General features: G+C 46.3%; 1 non-coding gene across 1 annotated transcript; it reads left to right on the top strand.

Moving 5' to 3' along the window:
* The first annotated feature begins 275 nt into the window (after positions 1-275).
* LOC112584820 lies at positions 276-406 on the top strand. The gene has a single exon (XR_003109218.2). It is a non-coding gene; the product is annotated as a small nucleolar RNA SNORA33 (small nucleolar RNA).
* Positions 407-22,735: the final 22,329 nt, after the last annotated feature.

Here is a 22,735-nt window from a genome sequence, read left to right on the forward strand (position 1 = left end):
AAAAGTTCTGCAGATGGATGGTGGAGATGGCTGAACAACAGTGTGAGTGAATGTGATGCCACTGAACCGTATGCTGAAAAATTGTTAAAGTCAATTTTTGTATGTTGTTTCGGCCACACCTTGTGGCCTGTGGGACCTTAGTTTCCCAACCAGGGATTGAACCCATGTTTCCTGCAGTTGGAAGTGCAGAGTCTTAACCACGGGGCCACCAGGGAAGTCCCAGAGTGAATTTCCTGTTATGTATATTTTATCACAATTTAAAAATATGTTAAACAAACCCAGTCAATGAATCTGCTTACCTGAATGTATTTCTGCAGAAATTTGGAAAATGCTGGTAAAAGGAAAGCCATGTTATAAGCCTTAAAAACACTGAAAGTCATTAAGGTCCCTGAAAATGGCTATAAGACTTTTTTTTTTCTTTTTTAAAATTTATTTATTTATTTATTTTTAATAAATTTATTTCTTTTAATTGGAGGCTAATTACTTTACAATATTGTATTGGTTTTGCCATACATTGACATGAATCAGCCGTTGGTGTACATGTTTCCCCCATCCTGAACCCCACTCCCCCATCCCGCCCCATCCCATCCTTCAGGGTTATCCCAATGCACCAGCCCTGAGCACCCTGTCTCATGCATCGACCCTGGACTGGCAATCTATTTCACATATGGTAATATACATGTTTCAGTGCTTTTCTCACAAATCATCCCACCCTCGCCTTCTCCCACTGAGTCCAAAAGTCTGTTCTTTACATCTGTGTCTCTTTTGCTGTCTCACGTATAGGGTCATCGTGACCATCTTTCTAAATTCCATATACATGCGTTAATATACTGTACTGATGTTTTTCTTTCTGACTTACTTCACTCTGTATAGTAGGCTCCAGTTTCATTCACCTCATTAGAACTGATTCAAATGCATTATTTTTAATAGCTGAGTAATTGTTAACTCTGGGAGTTGGTGATGGACAGGGAGGCCTGCCGTGTTGCAGTTCATGGGGTAGCAAAGAGTCAGACACAACTGAGCAACTGAACTGAACTGAATATTCGCTATGACGTTTTAATGATGGAAAGCATTGTCAAAAGACATGTGCTAATTTTTGTTAAAGCTTTGCTTTAACTCGTGCTAACTACTTAGCCAAATTTCTGAATGTTAGTAAAATTGTTTTTTCTTTTTTTTTTAGGGTTTTGGTGAAGAGTTTCAAGCCAAGGATGTCATCAAGGAGTACTTCAAATGCAAGAAATGATCAAATTTAAAAAATGGAGCTCTTGTTCCTCAAAAAATAAAAGTATGTTAAACAGTTTAAGAATGGTATCACATACAGTAATTCAGTCAAGAGCTTTTTATAAGATTTCAAAAAGCTTTCAAAAGTTTTCAAATATGTCATATTCTTATAAATTGCAGCTCCATTTCATGTTCAGTTAAATATCTTTTCTTGATAAACAAGGAAAAACGGAAACACCACCACCACTCTGGGCCCCAGAGATTGCAACACATAAAGCCACTTGGAGACTGGGGGCACCCAGTCTATGTTATTCAATCTGAGGTTTTTTTTTTTTTTTTTTTTTGCCTCTCTTCCCTGGTAGCTCAGACGATAAAGAATCCGGCTGCCAATTCAGGGGACCTGGGTTCAATTCCCTAGGTTGGGAAGATTCCCTGGAGAAGGGAATGGCTACCCACTCCTGGAAGAAAAGTTATGACCAACCTAGATAGCATATTGAAAAGTGGAGACATTACTTTGCCAACAAAGGTCCATCTAGTCAAGGCTATGGTTTTTCCAGTGGTCATGTATGGATGTGAGAGTTGGACTGTGAAGAAGGCTGAGCGCCGAAGAATTGATGCTTTTGAACTGTGGTGTTGGAGAAGACTCCTGAGAGTCCCTTGGACCGCAAGGAGACCCAACTAGTCCATTCTAAAGGAGATCAGTCCTGGGTGTTTGCTGGAAGGACTGATGCTAAAGCTGAAACTCCAGTACTTTGGCCACCTCATGTGAAGAGTTGACTCATTGGAAAAGACTCTGATGCTGGAAGTGATTGGGGGCAGGAGGATAAGGGGACGACAGAGGATGAGATGGCTGGATGGCATCTTCTATGGGGAGATGAAAATATTCCACAATTTGTTGTGGTGATATTTGTGTCACTCTGTGAATAAAAACAAAACAAAATACAACAACATTGAATTGTACACTTCAAGAGGATTCTTTTATGGTCTGTGAACTATATCTCAATACATCTGTTTTGAGGGCTTCCCTAAAGGCTCAGCAGAGAAGGCAATGGCACCCCACTCTTGCCTGGAAAATCCCATGGACAGAGGAGCCTGGTAGGCTGCAGTCATAGGGTCGCTAAGAGTCGGACACGACTGAGTGACTTCACTTTCCCTTTTCACTTTCATGCATTGGAGAGGGAAATGGCAACCCACTCCAGTGTTCTTGCCTGGAGAATCCCAGGGACGGCGGAGCCTGGTGGGCTGTTGTCTGTGGGGTCACACAGAGTTGGACACGACTGAAGCGACTTAGCAGCAGCAGTAGCAGCTAATGGATTAGATGGTAAGGAATCTGCCTGCAATGCACGAGACCTGGGTTTAATCCCTGGGTCTGGAAGATCCCCTGGAGAAGGGAATGGAAACCTACTCCAGTATTTTGAAAGCACTGGTGGGAGTTGGAGGGCTGTGGCCACAGGAAGGGTGGAGAAACACAGTCTCTTCTGTTCTCAGGACAAATGTCTGTTCTTTGTCTCCCTCTCTGCCCTGCCTCTTGGGAACCTCATCCAGCTATTGCTACATCTCGCCAACCTTTCGGGGGATATTGGGGCTGCCCACGGGAACCACTGTGAACACTCTGTGCTGAAAGGGACTTCCTGGGAATGCCTTGGCCATCCAAATTGCAGAGTGAAGCTGGATCTCAGCTGATTCTGCTGACGATGTTGGAGTCGGTCCTCGGGTGAGTTGACACCTTAGCTCTGCTGCTGACTTGCTATGTCATCCAGTAAGTCCCGACCGACCTAATCAGTGCCAAGCGGGAACTGGGGTCAAAAGAGCCTGAGGAATTCTTGCTGTGGGCTTCTTTTTTTTTTTTTTGCAAAACGACTGTAACTTAGTATTTGCACAGCCTTTTTTGCACACGGATGTTATCTTAGTTGACCCCGTGGAATAGAAATGATCCCAGTGCAGATGTGGAAATAGGGCCTCGGTGGGCTGAGTGACCTTCCCAGAGTTGTCCAGCTGGCACAGTGGTGCTGGGCCGCAGGCCCAGGCCTTTGGCTTTGCTGACTCCAAATCCTGCATTCATTCCTCTCCATGGGACTCCCTTGTGACGACATTTCTTTCTATTTCTAAAATGCCTACGTCAAGAAAACAACTTTCAAATTGCTCCCGACTCCTGCGTTTCCCTCAGCGCCTGGAGACAGCCCTTCTCTGGCCATCACTCTCTGGCCATTTGCCTGCTGGTGGCCTCTTGCTCACTTCAGTGCTGCAGAGCATCGGGGCCCTTGGTTGCACCCATCCAAACAGGGCCGGGCCGCCTCACCCCATGACGGTGCTGAATGTCTGCAGAAAGGGCTGAAGTGGGGTGGAAGGAAAGTCCAGTTCCTTTTTACTTTTGTTTTTTTGGAGTATAATTGGTTTATAGTGTTGTTAGCTTCTGGTGAACAATGAAGTGAATCAGCTATATATATACATATATCCAGGCTTCCCTGATAGCTCTGTGGTAAAGAACCCACCTGCAATGCAGGAGAGCCCAGTTTGATTCCTGGGTTGGGAAGATCCACTGGAGAAGGGATAGGCTGCCCACTAGAGTATTTTTGGGCTTCCCTGGTGGCTCAGCTGGCAATGTGGGAGACCTGGGTTCAATCCCTAGGTTGGGAAGATCCCCTGGAGAAGGGAAAGGCTACCCACTCCAGTATTCTGGCCTGGAGAATTCCATGAACTGTATATACTCATGGGGTCGCAAAGAGTCGGACACTACCGAGTGACTTTCACACATATATATACATATACACACACACACACACACACACACACATATATGCATGCGTATGTGCTAAGTCACTTCAGTCATGTTCAACTCTTGTGATCCTATGGACTGCAGCCTGCCAGGCCCCTATGTCCATGGCATTCTCCAGGCAAGAATACTGGAGTGGATTACCATTTCTTACTCCAGGGGATCTTCCTGACCCAGGGATCAAACCCACACCTTACTTCTACACGCATTGGTAGGTGGGTTCTTTACCACTAGCGCCACCTGGGAGGCTTATGCATGTGCTAAGTCACTTCAGCCATGTCCGACTCTTTGCAACCCTATGGACTGGAGGCCCCTCTGTCCATGGGATTCTCCAGGCAAGAATACTAGAGTGGGTTGCCATTTCATCCTCCGGGGGATCTTCCCCACCCAGGGACTGAAGCCACGTCTCTCAGGTCCCCTGCATTGGCAGGTGGGTTCTTTACCACTAGCACCACCTGGGAAGCCTGGGAGGCCTACACACACACACACACACACACACACACACACACACACAGGGCTTCCCTGGTGGCTCCGATGGTAAAGAAGCTGCCTGCAATGCAGGAGACTTGGGTTTAATCCCTGGGTCAGGAAGATCCCTTGGAGAAGGGAATGGCAACTCATTCTAGTATTCTTGCCTGGAGAATCCCATGGACAGAGGAGCCTAGCAGGCTACAGTCCATGGGATTGCAAAGAGTCGGACATGACTGAGTGACTAACACACACACATACACATGCACACACGCACACATATGCTTGGGCTTCCTTGGTGGGTTAGTGATAAAGAATCCACCTTCCAATGCAGAAGACATGGGTTTGATCCCTGGGTAGAGAAGATTCCCTGGAGAAGGAAATGGCTACCCACTCCTGTGGGTATATCTTGCCTGGAGAACCCCATAGACAGAGGAGCCTGGCTGGCTACAGTCCATGGGGTCGCAAAAGAGTTGGACACGACTTAGCGACTGAACAACAACAGCAACGGTATATATACAAACATACATACCCTCTCCCTCCTGGCTTCCCTCCCATCTTTCCCCTTCCCACCCCACCCTCCTGGATCATCGCAGAGCACAGAGCCGAGCTCCCTGTGCTACGCAGCAGGTATATTCGCTTTCTGTTTTACCCATGGCAGTGTATTTATATTAAGCCTAATCTCCCAGTTCATCCCCCCTCCCATCCCCAGGCCCCACCATGTCTACACGTCCGTTCTCTACACTTGCGTGAGATTCCAGTTCTTTTCAAAAGAACTTGAATCCCCGGTCTTTTAGTATGGCACACAGGACCTTCATGACCTGGCCCCGCCCACCCCTGTGACAGCCCAGTGTCCTACCTAAACAGCTTAGCCTTCCCGGAAAGTGCCACGTTCTCCTATAACTGTTGCACACATTGACGCCTTAGGTTGTTCTTTGCTTGTCCACCTCCTGAGCTGTTCTACAAGATGCCCCAGAAGGACCTTCTCCTCCAGGAAGTCCCCTGCCCCCTAGCTCCCTTCTGCTCCCTAGCCCATCCTCCACCAGACATCCAGCGTGAGGAACATCAGAGCAGAGGCCGTTGGCATCACCTCCCCTCCACCCCGTCCAGGTGGCTCCACCAGGCTGGTGCTCCCATCCTCCAGCTGCTGAGAGTGAGGGCTCCGAGGCCTCGTGGCCACCCCAGCTGTCCCCTCATGTGGAGGATTGTCCTTGGCTGGCAGGAGCCTCCTTGCCAGGCAGTTTGCCACTCCCAAAAGCCAGTAGCCAAAGCCTGAAAGAGACGTCGGAAAGGTTCCCCTTGATTCGAAGAGAACTGTTCCACAGCTGTGTCCAGAGCCCACATTCCTGCAGACACACACGCACACACACACACCCCCTCTAGTCTCAGTCAAGGCTAGCCTGACCTGAGGCCTCCTGCTTGGCAATGACCTCCTTCACTTCTCCCCCGGGTTCCTTCCTTTAATAAACTCCAGGTCCCTGTACCATCACATTCCGTTACGATGAACAATTTTCTTATTGTGTCCAGACCAGACTCTGTGCTCCCTGAAGGCAGAGACAAAAGCCTATTTACTGGGAGGGCCTCACCCCCTAGTTGGGGACCTGGCAGAGAGCAGGTGCTCCATGTTTGTGCTCCATCCAGTTTCTGAGCGGTTGTGGCAAGCACTCCCCATCTTCCCTTTCTGTCTCCCCTATTTTCTGTCCTCCAGGACCCCCTCCTAACTGAGCCTCCCTCTTCTCTTCCTCTCCTCCCCTCCAAGGGATAGATAGATCCCCTAGTCCTGCTCCTTGACCCTTAGATTTGAAGGAAAAAGATGGGCAGAGCTGGAGGGTGGATGGGGCCAGGGTGAAGACAGCTCCCACCCCCCAACCAGGGACCAGCGCTGGTGTGAGGGGGTCACCAGCTCCCACTGCTGCCACAGATTTCCCCTCCCTTGCTTTCTGAGCTTCTTGACTTCATAAACACTTTAGGAGCCATGGTGCTCCCACTCTTTTTCATTCATTCCACCCACTCGCGGCACCAACCCCGTCACAGGAGGAATGTCTTGGCTCCCAGGCTTGTTAACTTTCCAGGCAGCAACCAGCTCACGTAGCCGCTGAGTCAGTGCGGTGTCAGCGGCCCGGAAGGGAGGCCTTGCGAGGCTGACTCAGATGGAGCGGGTGGGTCTCAGCAGAGGCCTCCTCCTGCTGCACAGAGCGGAGGAGCAGGGACCAAATTCACCCTGAGAGGCTTGCCCCGGGGAGGCTTCTCTCACCTAATTCCCCACAGTCAATCGTGCACTGTTTTTGTGACCCCATGTCCATCCTCGTCATTTCCCTCTGCAGCCCCAGCAGCCCTTGGGCTTCCAGCAGGTAACTCAGCAGCTCCCGCATAACCGTGATGACTGGTCCAGGGCCAGACAGGTGACCTGTCAGAGCCAGTGAGCGATACTGAGACTCAGGTTCAAAATTCTGGGACAAAGGTGCTTGCTCCTTTTAGCTGGACTTGAAACCAGAGAGGATAGTAGGATTAGAGCCGCTGACTCCAGCTTGCTACCAAGTGAAATCTGAGACGGAAGCCACCCCTATGGAAGAGAGAGAGAGAAGTGAAGAGAAACTGAGTCTTGATTTTATCCTGGAGTCCTGAGTTTAGCCATACCTGAAGCTGCGTTAATACAAGGACTTTGGGACTTGGTAAAAGAAGATGCCTGCCAATGCAGGAAACATAGGCGACGCGGGCTGGATTCCTGGGTCGGGGAGATCCCCTGGAGGAGGAAACAGCAACCTGCTTCAGTATTCTTGCCTGGAAAATTCCATGGACAGAAGAGCTTGGTGGGCTGCAGTATGTGGGTCGCAAAGAGTCAGACAAGACAGCACAGCAGCACAACTCAGTATACTCCTTTCACTTAAGTCAATCTGGGTTGAGTTTTCTGTCACTTTCTTGTCAAAAGAATTCTAATCAATACAGGTATTTGCTACCCTGTCTACCCAATTCTAAGACATGAGTGAAAGTCGCTTAGTCGTGTCCGACACTTTGCAACTGCATGGACTACAGAGTCTATGGAATTCTCCAGGCTAGAATACTGGAGTGGGTAGCCTTTCCCTTCTCCAGGGGATCTTCCCAACCCAGGGATCGAATCCAGGTCTCCCGCATTGCAGGCGGATTCTTTACCAGCTGAGCCACAAGGGAAGCCTAAGACATGCATAACTTCCTATATTTTAACATCTCTGACATTGGGATTGTGTCTTAGAATCAAATGTCAAAGTCCTGATGGGAACATCATTGTTTGCAAATGTGAGAAATTGAGCACAGCGGCCCATATTGTCTTTCCTTCATCTGAGTTGGATGCACTGTTGGTACGGCACGTACTGAATTTGGTACTATTAAAATGTCTGAAAATATCATGGTGTGATTCAGCATTCAGATAAAAGTGATGACGGGGAAAGGCACGGATATGGAGCAACAGGGAGGGAAACTGATACCAAATGAAACAGAGTTTTCTCTTTAGAGAGAGGACTACTCTTCTCTTATGAAACAACAGCAAGTGCTTGGCAGAACCTGAGATAGGAAGAAGCTGAGGGACAGGCAGGAGATGGTGAAGCACGGGGAAGCCTGCTGTGCTGTAGCCCATGGGGGTGCAAAGAGTAGGAGATGACTGAGTGACTGAACTACAAAGGCAAGAAGACAAACTAGAAACAGGAGTTGTGTTACATTTTGCTCCTAAGATGTGGGCAAAAAGACTACATGGGAGCCAGTGCTCAGTCGCTTCAGTCATGTCCGACTCTTCACGACCCTATGGACTGTAGCCCGCCAGGCTCCTCTGTCTATGGGATTCTCCAGGCAAGAATATTAGAGTGGGTTGCCATTTTTTCTTCTCCAGGGGATCTTTCCAACCCAGGGATTGAACCTGCATCTCCTGCATTGCAGGTAGATTCTTTACCACTGAGCCACCAGGGAAGCTCACACACCAAGCAATGGAACCTAATTGGGAGAAATTGCCAATCTTGCAGAAGAAATGAGAGAAATCTCCAAGCCAGGAGAATTGCCATGACTGGTTTATGACTTGTCCAGCACTATTGTTAAGACATGTTGTCACCATGCAGTTGGTGTTTTTTTGTTTGTTTCTTAGTGGTACATCTTATAACCATTGGAATATGTTCAGTTCAGTTCAGTTGCTCAGTCATGACCGACTCAGCGACCCCATGAACCGCAGCATGCCAGGCATCCCTGTCCATTACCAACTCCCGGAGTTTACCCAAACTCATGTCCATTGAGTTGGTGATGCCATCCAACCATCTCATCCTCTGTCGTCCCCTTCTCCTTCCGCCCTCAATCTTTCCCAGCGTCAGGGTCTTTTCAAATCAGTCAGTTCTTCGCATAAGGTGGTCCAAGTATTGGAGTTTCAGCTTCAACATCAGTCCTTCCAATGAACACCCAGGACTGGTTGGATCTCCTTGCAGTCCAAGGGACTCTCAAGAGTCTTCTCCAACATCACAGTTCAAAAGCATCAGTTCTTCTGTGCTCAGCTTTCTTTATAGTCCAACTCTCACATCCATACATGACTACTGGAAAAACCATAGTCTTGACTAGACGGACCTTTGTTGACAAAGTAATGTCTCTGCTTTTTAATATGCTGTCTAGGTTGGTTGTAACTTTCCTTCCAAGGAGTAAGTGTCTTTTAATTTCATGGCTGCAATCACCATCTGCAGTGATTTTGGAGCCCCCCAAAAAAGTCAGCCACTGTTTCCATTGTTTCCCCATCAATTTGCTGTGAGGTGATGGGACCGGATGCCATGATCTTAGTTATATGTTATCACTCCCATTTTGCAAAAGTGCTGTTAAAGTCACTTGCCCAATGGATGGACCTAGAGATTGTCATACTGAAAGAAGTAGGTCAGACAGAGAAAGACACATATCATATGATATCACTTATGAAAGTGAAAGTCACTCAGTTGTGTCTGACTCTTTGCAACCCTGTGGACTATACAGTCTGTGGAATTCTCTAAGCCAGAATACTGGAGTGGGTTGCCATACCCTCCTCTAGGGGATCTTCCCCACCCAGGGATTAAACCCAGGTCTCCCGCATTGCAGACAGATTCTTTACCATCTGAGCCACAAGGGAAGCCGAGAATACTGGAGTGGGTAGCCTATCTCTTATCCTGCGGATCTTCTGGACCCAGGAATAAAACCAGGGTCTCCTGCATTGCAGGTGGATTCTTTACCAACTGAGCTATCAGAGAAGCCTGTTATCACTTATATGTGGAATCTAAAAAAAAAAAAAAATGATACAAATAACCCTATTGACAAAAGTTGAAAGCAGACTCACGCTTACCAAGGGGGAAGGAGGTGGGGATAAACTGGGAGATTAGGATGGATGTGTACACACTACTATTTATAAAAGATAACTTATAAGAACCTGCTGTAGAGCACGGGGAACTGTGTTCAGTGTTCTGTAATGACCTATATGCGAACGGAGTCAAAGAGAGTGGATACATGTATGTGTATGGCCGATTCACTTTGCTGTACAGCAGAGACTAACAGAACATTGTAAATCCACTAGACTCCAATAAAAAGTTAATTTAATAAATTGAAAATAAAATGCAAAATAAGTAAATCACGTCACTTGCTCAGTGTCACAGGCTAGATCTGACACCATGAACCTGAGCGTTACATCACACACACACCCGACCCCAGGAGGGCCCAGGTTCTCAGCAGTCAAGGAGGGTATAGAACTGAGGCCACGCCTACCATCCCTCACCTGTCGTGTGTCCTGACCTAGGTTGGCTGAGAGGACATGGAATCAGGTGGCTTCCCTGTCCTGGCCTCCAGGACTATTTGTTCTCAGTTTGAGTTCACTAGCTCAGCCTTAAGAATTTTCTCCTGCTCCCTGATGAATTTCTGTGTCTACAGTTTTGAGTAACACCAGTAGGCTGTGCTTGGATTGTAGTTTTTCCTTGTCTAAGCACTTTTTAACATCTTTGCATAAAACAAGACTTCCATAAAGATAATATACTCACTTCTTCATAAATAAGGTAATAGTAACATTCCTACTAGAGTTATCTTTCTGTTAAAGCTAATAGAAAAACAATAGATGATACTTACCAAGAGGTGGCAAGGACTGTGTTTCAATTTACAGACTCTGGACGCAGGCTTGAGCTCAAAGCCTGTTCTGCCACTGACTAGCTATGTGACCCTGGGCAGGTCACTTGAACACTCTGTTTTCTCATTTGTAAAATTAGGAAAATAACAGTAAGCAATAGCTTCCATCTCACAGAGATGCTGTGAGGCTCAAATGGGACCATGTATATAAGGCCCCAGAGCCTAGCACGCACACTAATTTATTTCACAACCCTGAGGCAACCCTGACCATGTACCGGCACTACTGATTTCCCAGGATAATTCAGGGGACGGCTGTAAGGATTCAGTTCAGTTCAGTCGTTCAGTCATGTCCGACTCTTTGCGACCCCATGAATCGCAGCACACCAGGCCTCCCTATCCATCACCAACTCCCAGAGTTCACTCAAACTCACATCCATTGAGTCAGTGATGCCATCCAGCCATCTCATCCCCTGTCATCCCCTTCTCCTTCTGCCCTCAATCTTTCCCAGCATCAGAGTCTTTTCCAATGAGTCAACTCTTCGCATGAGGTGGCCAAAGTACTGGAGTTTCAGCTTTAGCATCATTCCTTCCAAAGAAATCCCAGGGCTGATCTCCTTCAGAATGGACTGGTTGGATCTCCTTGCTGTCCAAGGGACTCTCAAGAGTCTTCTCCAACACCACAGTTCAAAAACATCCATTCTTTGGTGTTCAGCTTTCTTCATAGTCCAACTCTCACATCCATACACGACCACTGGAAAAAACATAGCCTTGACTAGATGGACCTTTGTTGGCAAAGTAATGTCTCTGCTTTTCAGTATGCTATCTAGGTTGGTTATAACTTTCCTTCCAAGGAGTAAGCATCTTTTAATTTCATGGCTGCAATCACCATCTGCAGTGATTTTAGAGCCCCCCAAAATAAAGTCTGACACTGTTTCCACTGTTTCCCCCTCTATTTCCCATGAAGTGATGGGACCAGATGCCATGATCTTCGTTTTCTGAATGTTGAGCTTTAAGCCACCTTTTTCACTCTCCTCTTTAACTTTCATCAAGAGGCTTTTTAGTTCCTCTTCACTTTCTGCTATAAGGGTGATGTCATCTGCACATCTGAGGTTATTGATATTTCTCCCAGCAATCTTGATTCCAGCTTGTGCTTCCTCCAGCCCAGCGTTTCTCATGATGTACTCTGCATATAAGTTAAATAAGCAGGGTGACAATATACAGCCTTGACGTAGATTAGATAAGTCCATGTCTGTCAGGTATGAACCTCATCTCCTAGACTCAGCATGGCCCAGTAATTCCTCACTTCCTTCTTAGCGCTTTTACACTTTTAAGAAGATATTTTGTCCTGTGTTTTAAGTTATTCGTAGTGGGCATGTTGGTGTGATTTTCCACCATGACCAGAATGATAACATTCATTATTTATTGTCTTTCCCCATCCTCCACTTTGCCCCAAATAAAATGTGAGTTCCAGGAGGCAGAGGCTTTTACCTTTGTTCACTGATGAAACCCAAGTACCTAGACCAGCGCTTGGCTTATAATAGGCATTTAAATTTTTTTAATTCATTTTATTTTGTCTGTGCTGGGTACTCGTGTTCATTGCTGTGTGTGGGCTTTCTCTAGTTGCAGCAAGCAGGGGCTGCTCTCGAGTTGTGCTGCACCTCTCACGGCGATGGCTCCTCTTGTTGCAGAGCATGGACTCTAGAGTTCGGGCTTCCGTAGTTTCCGAGCAACGGCTAATTTTCCCCATGGCAGGCGAAGTCTTCCCAGACCAGGGGTTGAACCCAAGTCCCTCGCATTGGCAGGTGGATTCTTAACCATTGGACCACCAGGGAAGTCTTCTCGTCATTTTTTATTCAGCCAGTGGATAGGTATTTACTGAGCACCTACTATGGACCAACTCAGACTTGGAGAAGTGCACTCCTGGCGAGAAGGGGCACGGGCCTCCCAAGAGCTTCCTAAAAGATGGGTAGGGACTTGCTGCAGGGCAGTTGGGAAAAGCAGGCCTTTTGAGAGGTGACAGAATCTGGGTGATAAAATAAAATTCTTATTTTAAGGCAAGACAAGAAAACTTTAAACAAAAATTTTCTCTGCTCATTTGGACATCCTCCCCTCCAGTGTGCACTAGGCATCTGCATTATGTGCTAATCAGACCTCCCCCAAGGCAGCGGCTGGTGCTCAGTCGTGTTCAACTCTTAGTGACCCCGTGGACTGTAGCCCTCCAGGCCCCTTGTCCATGGGTTCTCCAGGCAAGAATACTGGAGTGGGCTGCCATGCCCTCCTCCAGGGGACCTTCCCCACCCAGGGATCGAACCCGCATCTACTGCATTGCAGGTGATTCTTCACCGCTGATCCGTTGGGGAAGCCCAGCAAACACCTGTTAAACCATAAAGATCTATTTTTCTTCTTCTGGCACCAGCCATATAACTCCTTAGAAGATGACATCATTTAAAAAATATTTTATTTATTTATTTACTTATGTGGCTGCGTCCGGTCTTAGTTGGGGCATGTGGGAGATTCAAGGGGGGGGTGACACCCCAGGACCCCCACCTTTCCTACTCCCCACCGTGTTGCAGTGTAACCTGAAGATTCTTTACACCCAGGCACTTGGGAGAATCCTAGCTGTCCTCAGGTCTTCTGGGGCAGGGCGGGGGGGTGGGGGGTGGTGCTCACTTCTCTCCCATGTGAGTTTATCAAGGAATTTTCTTCCTGAACAAATAAACAGTGCTTCTCCTGAAAGGAATGCCAGTGAGTATGATTTTCTCCCTTTAATCACCATCAGGTTTACGTCACAGCTTTTAAAAATATATATTTATTCAAAAAAATTTTAGGGTACACCCTACGACATGTGGGATCCAAGTTTCATGACAAGGGATTAAACACGTGCCCCCTGCTTTAGGAATGCAGAGTCAACCACTGGACCACCAGAGAAGTCTCTAGACCACAGCTTTAAGTTCTTTAATTCTCATTAATCATCCCAACCCTTCAGAAAAGGCATAACACACTGTGTTGTGGAGAGATAGACACAGGTGAGAGGCAGAAGCAATAAGCTCTGGCCTGGGGACTTTGGGAAGAAGGTGACACGGCCCAGGTAGTCCAGACTCTGACTCACACGGAGGGGCAGGGTGGTCCCCAGCTGTGCTGGGAGTGAGGGACCCACACATGCAGTGAAGACTGGGCAGACCTGAGCAGACGTCCACACTCCAACTGTGAGTCAGAGGAAGCAAAGGCTGAAGGCTGTTACCATAGGCATATTTAGCCCTCATTTTACAAGGGACAAGACTGATCCCCAGGGACACTCGGTAAATGACCTGAGGTTGCCTGGCCAGCAAGGCGGAGCCAGGTTGGGAACCACACCTGCCTCTCTCTCTGCCTCTCTGCTCTTGAGTTTCTGACAAAGTGTCTGTTTCCTACCGCTCTCACCAGGCGCATTTGGTTCACCTGTGGGGAGCTGGCGCCTTTGAGTGTCTATGATTGATTAGCATGACTCTAATCAGCATTTTTGCTGCTGGTGGTTTTTAATGCACTCCAGTTTTCTGAGACTTGGGAAGCAGCCAGACCTTGAGTACCCCTGTCCATTCAAGCAAGGCAAGATAACCACTTGAGCATGAATTTATAGAATAGCAGCCCCTACAGGCACAGAGTACATTAAGGTTGTATACTGTCACCCTGCTTACTTAACTTATATGCAGAGTACATCAGGCGAAATGCTGGGCTGTATGAAGCACAAGCTGGAATCAAGATCACCGGGAGAAGTATCAGTAACCTCAGATATACAGATGACACCACCCTTATGGCAGAAAGTGAAGAGGAACTAAAGAGCCTCTTGATGAAATTGAAAGAGGAGAGTGAAATATCTGGCCTAAAACCCAACATTCAAAAAACTAAGATCATGACATCCGGTCCCATAACTTCATGGCAGATAGATAGGGAAACAATGCCAGACTTTATTTTCTTGGGCTCAAAAAACACTGCAGATGGTGACTGTAACCATGAAATTAAAAGACGCTTGCTCCTTGGAAGAAAACCTATGACCAACCTAGACAGCATATTAAAAGCAGAGACATTACTTTGCCAACAAAGGTCCATATAGTCAAAGCTATGGTTTTTCCAGTAGTCATGTATGGATGTGAGAGTTGGACCATAAAGAAAGCTGAGTGCTGAAGAATGGATGCTTTTGAACTGTGGTGTTGGAGAAGACTCTTGAGAGTCCCTTGGACAGCAAGGAGATCAAACCAGTCAATTCTAATGGAGGTTGGTCCTAAATATTCATTGGAAGGACTGATGCTGAAACTGAGGCTCCAATACTTTGGCCACTTGATGTGAAGAACTGACTCATTGGAAAAGACCCTGATGTTGGGAAAGATTGAAGGCAGGAGGAGGAGGGGGCGACAGAGGATGAGATGGTCGGATGGCAATGATGGACATGAGCTTGAGTAAGCTCTGGGAGTTGGTGATGGACAGGGAAGCCTGGCGTGCTGCAGTCCATGGGGTCACAAAGAGTTGGACATGACTGAGTGACTGAACTGAACTGAACAGGCAGGGAAAACATAGGACACTGGCCGAGTCAGGTGGGACTTCTTAGGGAGAGAAACCAGTACAACTGGGTCTCCAATTCAGAGCACAAACAGAGCTCCTAACTAGTTGCTGGAGTCCTTACCTCCCCACCAATCCCAGTTTGCAATTTGCCCCCTGAAGCAGAGGGCTTCAGGTATGGCTCACCCAGAGGCGTGCATGATATCCTGAGAACCTTGCCTCTCTCCTCACCTTTTGGTTCTGCTTGTCATTGCTGGGCTTTATTCCTAAGTCGCTTAGTTGCTCAGTCGTGTCCAACTCTTTGTGACCGTTTGGACTATCCCCCGCCAGGCTGCTGTCTTCATGGGATTCTCCAGCCAAGAATACTGGAGTGGATTGCCATTTTCTCCTCCAGGGGATCTTTCTGACTCAGGGATCGAACCAGTGTCTACTGTATCTCCTGCATTGCAGGCAGATTCTTTACCTACTGAGCCATCAGGGAATACCTTTAATCCTAAGTTTTCTCTTGCCACCTGACCAAAAGGTGGCCACTGGCAGCTCTAAGCCTACCTTGTCCTCATGGCTTATGAAGTTAGAGAAGACAGCATCTCTTCTTAATGTCTCTGGCTGGAGTCCCAGCCAAGGAGCATTCAGACTGGTCTGGTTTGGTTGCTTCCCTCTCCCGGGGTATTCAGTAGGTTGGCCAGAATTTTGATTGTATGGGCTCTTTGGGAGTAAGAAGCAATGCTCAAATCCACTGAAAGAGTACAGACTGAGAAAGATTTCAAGGAACTAGGCGTGGGTTATTCCATAGAAGGTCTACAGAGCTGGCATCCACTTGACCTTCTGGGTGCCACCTCCTGGCACCCAGAGGTGGCACCCAGAAGGTTTCAGCCAGATGGCTTCTGGCTTCAAAGGATAATGCAAAACTCAAATGAGTGTAAACAGCGAGGAAATGTATTTATTAGGTCACACAACTCAAAGTCCAGCGGTGGATCAGCCTCCAGGGGTGGTAAAATCAGCTGCTCAATAAAGCTGATTGAGGGGCAAACGATGGTCATTTCAACAAATGGTGCTGGGACAACTGAATGTACACACATGGATGAATGTGAGCCGTCACCTCATGCCACGCGCAGAAACAGACTCAAAATGGACCACGGACGTGAATGTAAAAACTAAAACTATAAAGCTTCTAGACGAAAATATGTGAGAAAACCTTCATGATCTTGATTTTAGGCAAAGATCTCTTCTATATGACATCAAAAGCACAACCTAAGGGACTTCTGTGGTAGTCTAGTGGCTAAGAACCCACCTTGCAATACAGGGGACGCAGGTTCAACCTCTGGTCAGGGAACTAAGATCCCACATGCTGCAGGGCAACTAACTAAGCCCGCACACCACAAGGAAAGATCCTGCACAATGTACCTAAGACCCGGCACAGCCAAATAAACAAATACACATTTTTAAGGAGCACCATCCTAAAGAGCATAAGAAAAAACTTATAAATTGGGACTTTATCAACAAACTATTTTTTCAAAAGGTACCATTAAAAAAGTAAAAGACAAGCCACAGAACTGAATATTTACAAATAAAAAATTTAGCCAAAAGGGAAATTCCCTGGTAGTTCAGTGGTTAGGACTTTCCACTCCAGAAGTAATGGACTCGATCCCTGGTCAGGGGACTAAGGTCCCACATGCTATGGGGTGTGGCCAAAATTTTTTAAAATATAAATAAATAGATGTGTGTGCTTGCAAAGTCACTTCAGTCGTGTGTGACTCTTTGTGACCCTATGGACCACAGTCCGCCAGGTTCCTCTGTCCATGGGGTTCTCCAGGCAAGAACACTGGAGTGGGTTGCCATTGCCTTCTCCAGGGGATCTTCCCCACCCAGGGATTGAACCCACGTCTCTTAAGTCTCCTGTGTTGGCAAGCAGGTTCTGTACCACTGGTGCCACCTGGGAAGCCCCCAAATAAAGAGATAATTAAATAAATAAACATATACAACACTTACCATATGACCCAAGCAGTACTACTCCTAGGTATCTATCCAAGAGAAGTGAAGATGTTCACAGCAGCTTTGTTCATAACAGCCCCAAACTAGCGGCAGTGTAAATGTCCATCAGCTTGTGAATAGATCAACATGTTATACGGGTACCTTAACAGACAATTATCCTCCAAATGAAATTTTTCTGTGCGAGGTAGTTTAGAACACTGGTTAAAGGACTCTGGACTTACTTGCTCTGTACCCTCAACACACTTTAATTCCCTGAGCCTCACTCTTTTCATCTATAAAACTGAAATATGAATACTTACCTCATACAAGTACAGAGAGAATTAAATGAGGAAGTGCAGATAATGTACCTCAATTAGTGCTCAAAACAGCTGTTTCTGTATCAATTTTACTCGAACAATTAGGGAAAAGTCATGACATTTAAAAGGGAATTTAATTATTCACTTTTATATGTAAACAAAAATAGATACACATGTATATGGTCATCCCATATATGGAAAAATACATATTTATTACTCCTACCTCACACCATACCAAAAATAATTTCTAGAAGGATTGCAGTTCTGAAGCTAAAATAAATAAGTAAAGTTTTTAAAAGAAAACATATAAAAATATCTCTGACTTTGCAATAGGCACATCTTTTGCAAACAGGAAACAAAAACTGTCAATCATGAGTGAAAAAAACCTTTAATGAATTCTATGAAAACTAAGAAACTGTGTTCACCAAAAGACACCATTATGGGAGCAAAAAGACAACTCACAAGTATTCTCTCTATATATATCTGATAAAGGTCTCAAAGTCAGAATTTTAAAAGAACTACAAATCAATAAGGAAAAGATAGAAAACCCAAGAGAAAAATGGGCAAAGATTTGAACAGCCAATTCAGAAAAGAAGCTATACAAAAGCCAAATACGGAAAGGGTCTTGACTTCATTACTCTCTAGGGAAATGCAAATAAACTAGAGTGTAATACCACTCCACTTGACCGGAGAAAGTAAAAAGGATAAAAAATATAAAGTCTAGACAAAGATGGGAAGGAACAAGAACTCTCTGAGTGGCAGTTGCTCCAATCACTTTAGAAACTAACGAGGAGGAGACACTGAAGCTGAAACTGCCTCCCCTATGAGCCAGCAAATGCACTCTCAGCAGAAATACAGGCATGTGTGTGCTTTTCTTCTGTTTCAATACAGGTGAGTCATCTTTGCATTTTAATGTCTGTTTTGCTAATAATTAATTTTTATGACTTTAAAAGGGTATACTATGAGTTAGTTACTGCTACAATAATTCTACAAACCAAGCCACTCTACAATTCACTGGCTCACAGGTCTATGCTGCTGCTTATTGCTTCAGTCGTGTCCGACTCTTTGCAACCCCATGGACTGTAGCCCACCAGACTCCTCTGTCCATGGCGATTCTCCAGGCAAGAATACTGGAGTGGGTTGCCATGCCCTCCTCCAGGGAATCTTCCCAACCCAGGGATGGAATCCAGGTCTCCTGCACTGCAGGTGGATCCTTTACCATCCGAGCCACCAGGGAAGCCCAAGAATACTGGAGTGGGTAGCCTATCCCTTCTCCAGGGGAACTTCCTGACCCAGGAATCCAACCAGGGTCTCCTGCATTATAGGCAGATTCTTTACCAGCTGAGCTACCAGGGAAGCCTTTGCAGGTCTATAGGTCAGGTAGAAAGTTCTGCTGAACCTGGCCGTTGTAGACATGTCCATGTTAAACAAAAGACACGGATATGAATATTCATAGCAGCACAGTGTGCTGAAACAACACACTGAAACAACCCATGTCAGCTGAATGGATAAATTTATTTTAATAGATTCATACCATGTAATAAGAATGAACAAACTATAATCACACACAAAGATTATGGCCTAACCTCACTAACATAGCTCACAGTAAAGTAAACCAGACTTAAAATACCTTGGAGTGTATTCATTTCATTTATATACAGAACAAAAATAGAACTAATCTATGCTGTTGGACATCAAGACAGAGGTACCTCGGGGTGGCAGTGAACAGAGGGGGCATGGTGGGAACTCTGGTCTTGTTCTCTCTCTTGATCTGGGTGCCGGTTAAACGTGTGTTGGCTTGTGAAAATCCTTTGAGCTATAAGGTCAAATATCCCTTCTCTGTACACTTCTGAAGTGTCTATATGTCGATAAAAGGAAACAGAACAAAATCAAATATGGATATATTATGACATCGAATTCGAAATATGCCCAAACAAGAGCCTTACGGAAACCATGCTTGCTGCAGGGCTTCTGGCTTCTCCTAGCAGCCGTTGTAATCCTTTCTATGAAGTTTCTTTGGTGGGAACCTCTGAAGGTGCCATTTCCATTTCCCATGGTGAGGTTTTGAGGGCCATTGTCAGGAGCCCTCCACCCAGAGCTTCTCGAAGGGGCTGGGGTTCCAGGCTCCTGGGCCAGTGCTCACGGGACTGGGGCGAGGCCAGTGAGACGTGGCAGGGCAAGGGCATGGTCAGAGCCTCTCTGTTCTGTACTTGAAATTTTGCTCATCATTTTTTGCCATTAATTTCGTTTTCTTTTTTTTTTGTTGTTAAATTATTGTCTTGATTATTGAGGGTTTTCTTTTGGCGTCCACTTAAAGTTTGTGTCTGAGTCTCCTTGCCTTAGACTATGACAGCCTGGTTGGTCAGCTTTAATTTAAGAAAAAAGAAAGAAAAATCTCTGCTAGTTTTTATTTTTAAAGCAAAATCTTCATGTTCCCCAAGCTGTAAGAAGTTTCAGTTGGGTTTCACTCTCACCCTTTACCCACAGTACGAGTTCTTTCATCTGAGTAAGGAAGGGGCTACTAACAACTTTTCACCACCAGGATGCGCCAAAGAACCGTTGATAAAGCCCAACTCGCAAGGTGTCAGCCGGGAGACGTTCCCCAGGCTGGATTCCTTTTCTCTGACAAAAACCCATCCATTTTGTGATTCGCTGTCTCTCTATAAGGGACTGTTTCCAGGAGGCTCCAAATACATGAGCCAAATTCAATATAAGAGTATGCTTGGATTCTGTCCCCAGAATATCCAAGTAAGAATATTTATATTGGCTGCAGTGATCAGAAAGCCAGAATAAAGTCCCATGGGGGTTTGAGCTGGTCAGACTTGAGTTTAAATCCTGGCTTGTGTAATGTGGAGCAAGGTATCTTGATAGGGTGACGAACCCTCTGAATTTGCCTGGAGTTGTCCTGGTTTTGGGCTACCCAGGTGGCTCAGTGGGTAAAGAATCCACCTGCAGTGCAGGAGACCCGGGTTCAGTCCCTGGGTTGGAAAGATTCCCTGGAGGAGGGCATGGCAATCCACTCCAGTATTCTTGCCTGGAGAATCCCCATGGACATAGGAGCCTGGAGGGCTGCAGTCCATGAGATTGCAAAAAGCCAGATACAACTGAAGCAACTACGCACGTACGCACGTCATGGTTTTAGCACCGAGAGTCCTGCAGCCCAGTCTCAGTTCCTGCAAACTACTCACTTGACCCTCAGTTTTTCTGATCTGTAAGATGGACATGGGCTTCCCTAGTGGCTCAGTGGTAAAGAACCCGCTTGCCAATGCAGGAGACCTGGGTTTGATCCCTGGGTCCAGAAGATCCCCTGGGGTAGCAAATGGCAACCTACTCCAGTATTCTTGCCTAGGAAATCCCACGGACAGAGAAAGCCTGTAGTCCATAGGGTCACAAAGAGTTGGACACGACTTAGCGACTAAAAAACAAGAGGGACATGATGTCAGGACCTCATTGGGTGAACTGAATGAGTGAATGATGTACCTAGTAGGTGCTGAATAAAAGAATCTGCCTGCAATGCCGGAGACGCAGGAGACATAGGTTCAGTTCCTGAGTCAGGAAGATCCCCTGGAGGAAGGCACGGCAACGCACTCCAGTGTTCTTGCCTGGAGAATCTCACAGACTGAGGAGCCTGGCGGGCGACAGTCCACGGGGTTGCAAAGAGGTAGACACAACTGAGCAGCTAAGCACATACACAGTACTGCAGAGGGCTGCAGGCATGGCCTGAGTTCCTTTGAAACCATTTAAACAGAGCCCCAGAGTTTTTATCGCCCTGCTCATGCATTCAATTCAATTACAACAATATTTGCTGAGTGCTTATTAAGTATCAAGAAATTGTTAGCGGTTTAGCAATTATGGGCACATTTTTTCAAATGCTTGACACTTTTCAAGGATGTTATGATCTCTGGGGACAAGCAAAGACAAAGTGGTTATAGAGCAGAGGGGAAAAAATAATCCAAGGCCATTGCCAGCGCCCTCATGGATCCTAACTTAACTCTTGATTGGAAAACAGTTGTGGTCTCCTAACTTATCCCCTCAATCCCATTTCAGTCTCCTTCCAATCCAATCAACTATCAGGTTGCTCTTAAGACACAGTTTGGATCCTGTTTTCAAATGTCCAATGCCCATCTGGTCTTGGCATTCTTTCCTTTTTACAACAGGGCTTCTGCCAAGGCTTGAAAGCCTTATCTCTCAAACAAGCCAGACAACTTCCTTGCTCAGATATGCCCCATATTGTCCTTCCTCCATGCTGTTACTCACAGTGCTCCCTAAGCTGGAGGGCCACGCCTCTCTCCCTCCTTTCAAACCTAAACTCCTTCACGTGCTCTTACTGGGTTCTACCAGACACGAGCTCTCCCTTCTCTGATTTCATTTCTACCATCCTTACAGCATTGTTCAGATTGGTGCCATTTATAGTGCCAGGAGAAATATCAATAACCTCAGATATGCAGATGACACCACCCTTATGGCAGAAAGCGAAGAGGAACTAAAGAGCCTCTTGATGAGACTGAAAGAGGAGAGTAAAAAGTTGGCTTAAAACTCAACATTCAGAACACTAAGAACATGGCGTCCGGTCCATCACTTCATGGCAAATAGATGGGGAAACAATGGAAATGGTGAAAACCTTTATTTTTTTGGGCTCCAAAATCACTGCAGATGGTGACTGCAGCCATGAAATTAAAAGATGCTTACTCCTTGGAAGAAAAGTTATGACCAACCTGCTGCTAAGTCACTTCAGTCGTGTGCGACTCTGTGCAACCCCATAGACTGCAGCCCACCAGGCTCCCCCGTCCCTGGGATTCTCCAGGCAAGAACACTGGAGTGGGTTGCCATTTCCTTCTCCAGTGCATGAAAGTGAAAAGTGAAAGTGAAGTCACTCAGTCGTGTCTGACTCTGTGCGACCCCATGGACTGCAGCCTACCAGGCTCCTCCATCCATGGGATTTTCCAGGCAAGAGTACTGGAGTGGGGTGCCATTGCCTTCTCCATGACCAACCTAGACAGCATATTAAAAAGCAGAGACATTACTTTGCCAACAAAGGTCTGTCTTGTCAAAGCTATGGTTTCTCCAGTAATCATGTATGGATGTGAGAGTTGGACTATAAAGAAAGCTGAGTACTGAAGTACTGATGCTTTTGAACTGTGGTGCTGGAGAAGACTCTTGAGAGTCCCTTGGACTGCAAGGATATCCAACCAGTCCATCCTAAGGGAAATCAGTCCTGAATATTCATTGGAAGGACTGATGCTGAAGCTGAAACTCCAATACTTTGGCCACCTGATGTGAAGAACTGACTCCTTTGAAAAGACCCTGATGCTGGGAAAGATTGAAGGCTGGAGGAGAAGGGGATGACAGAGGATGAGATGGTTGGATGGCATCA

This window comes from Bubalus bubalis, chromosome 4 (genome assembly GCF_019923935.1).
Source record: "Bubalus bubalis isolate 160015118507 breed Murrah chromosome 4, NDDB_SH_1, whole genome shotgun sequence".
NCBI classification, from domain to species: Eukaryota; Metazoa; Chordata; class Mammalia; order Artiodactyla; family Bovidae; genus Bubalus; species Bubalus bubalis.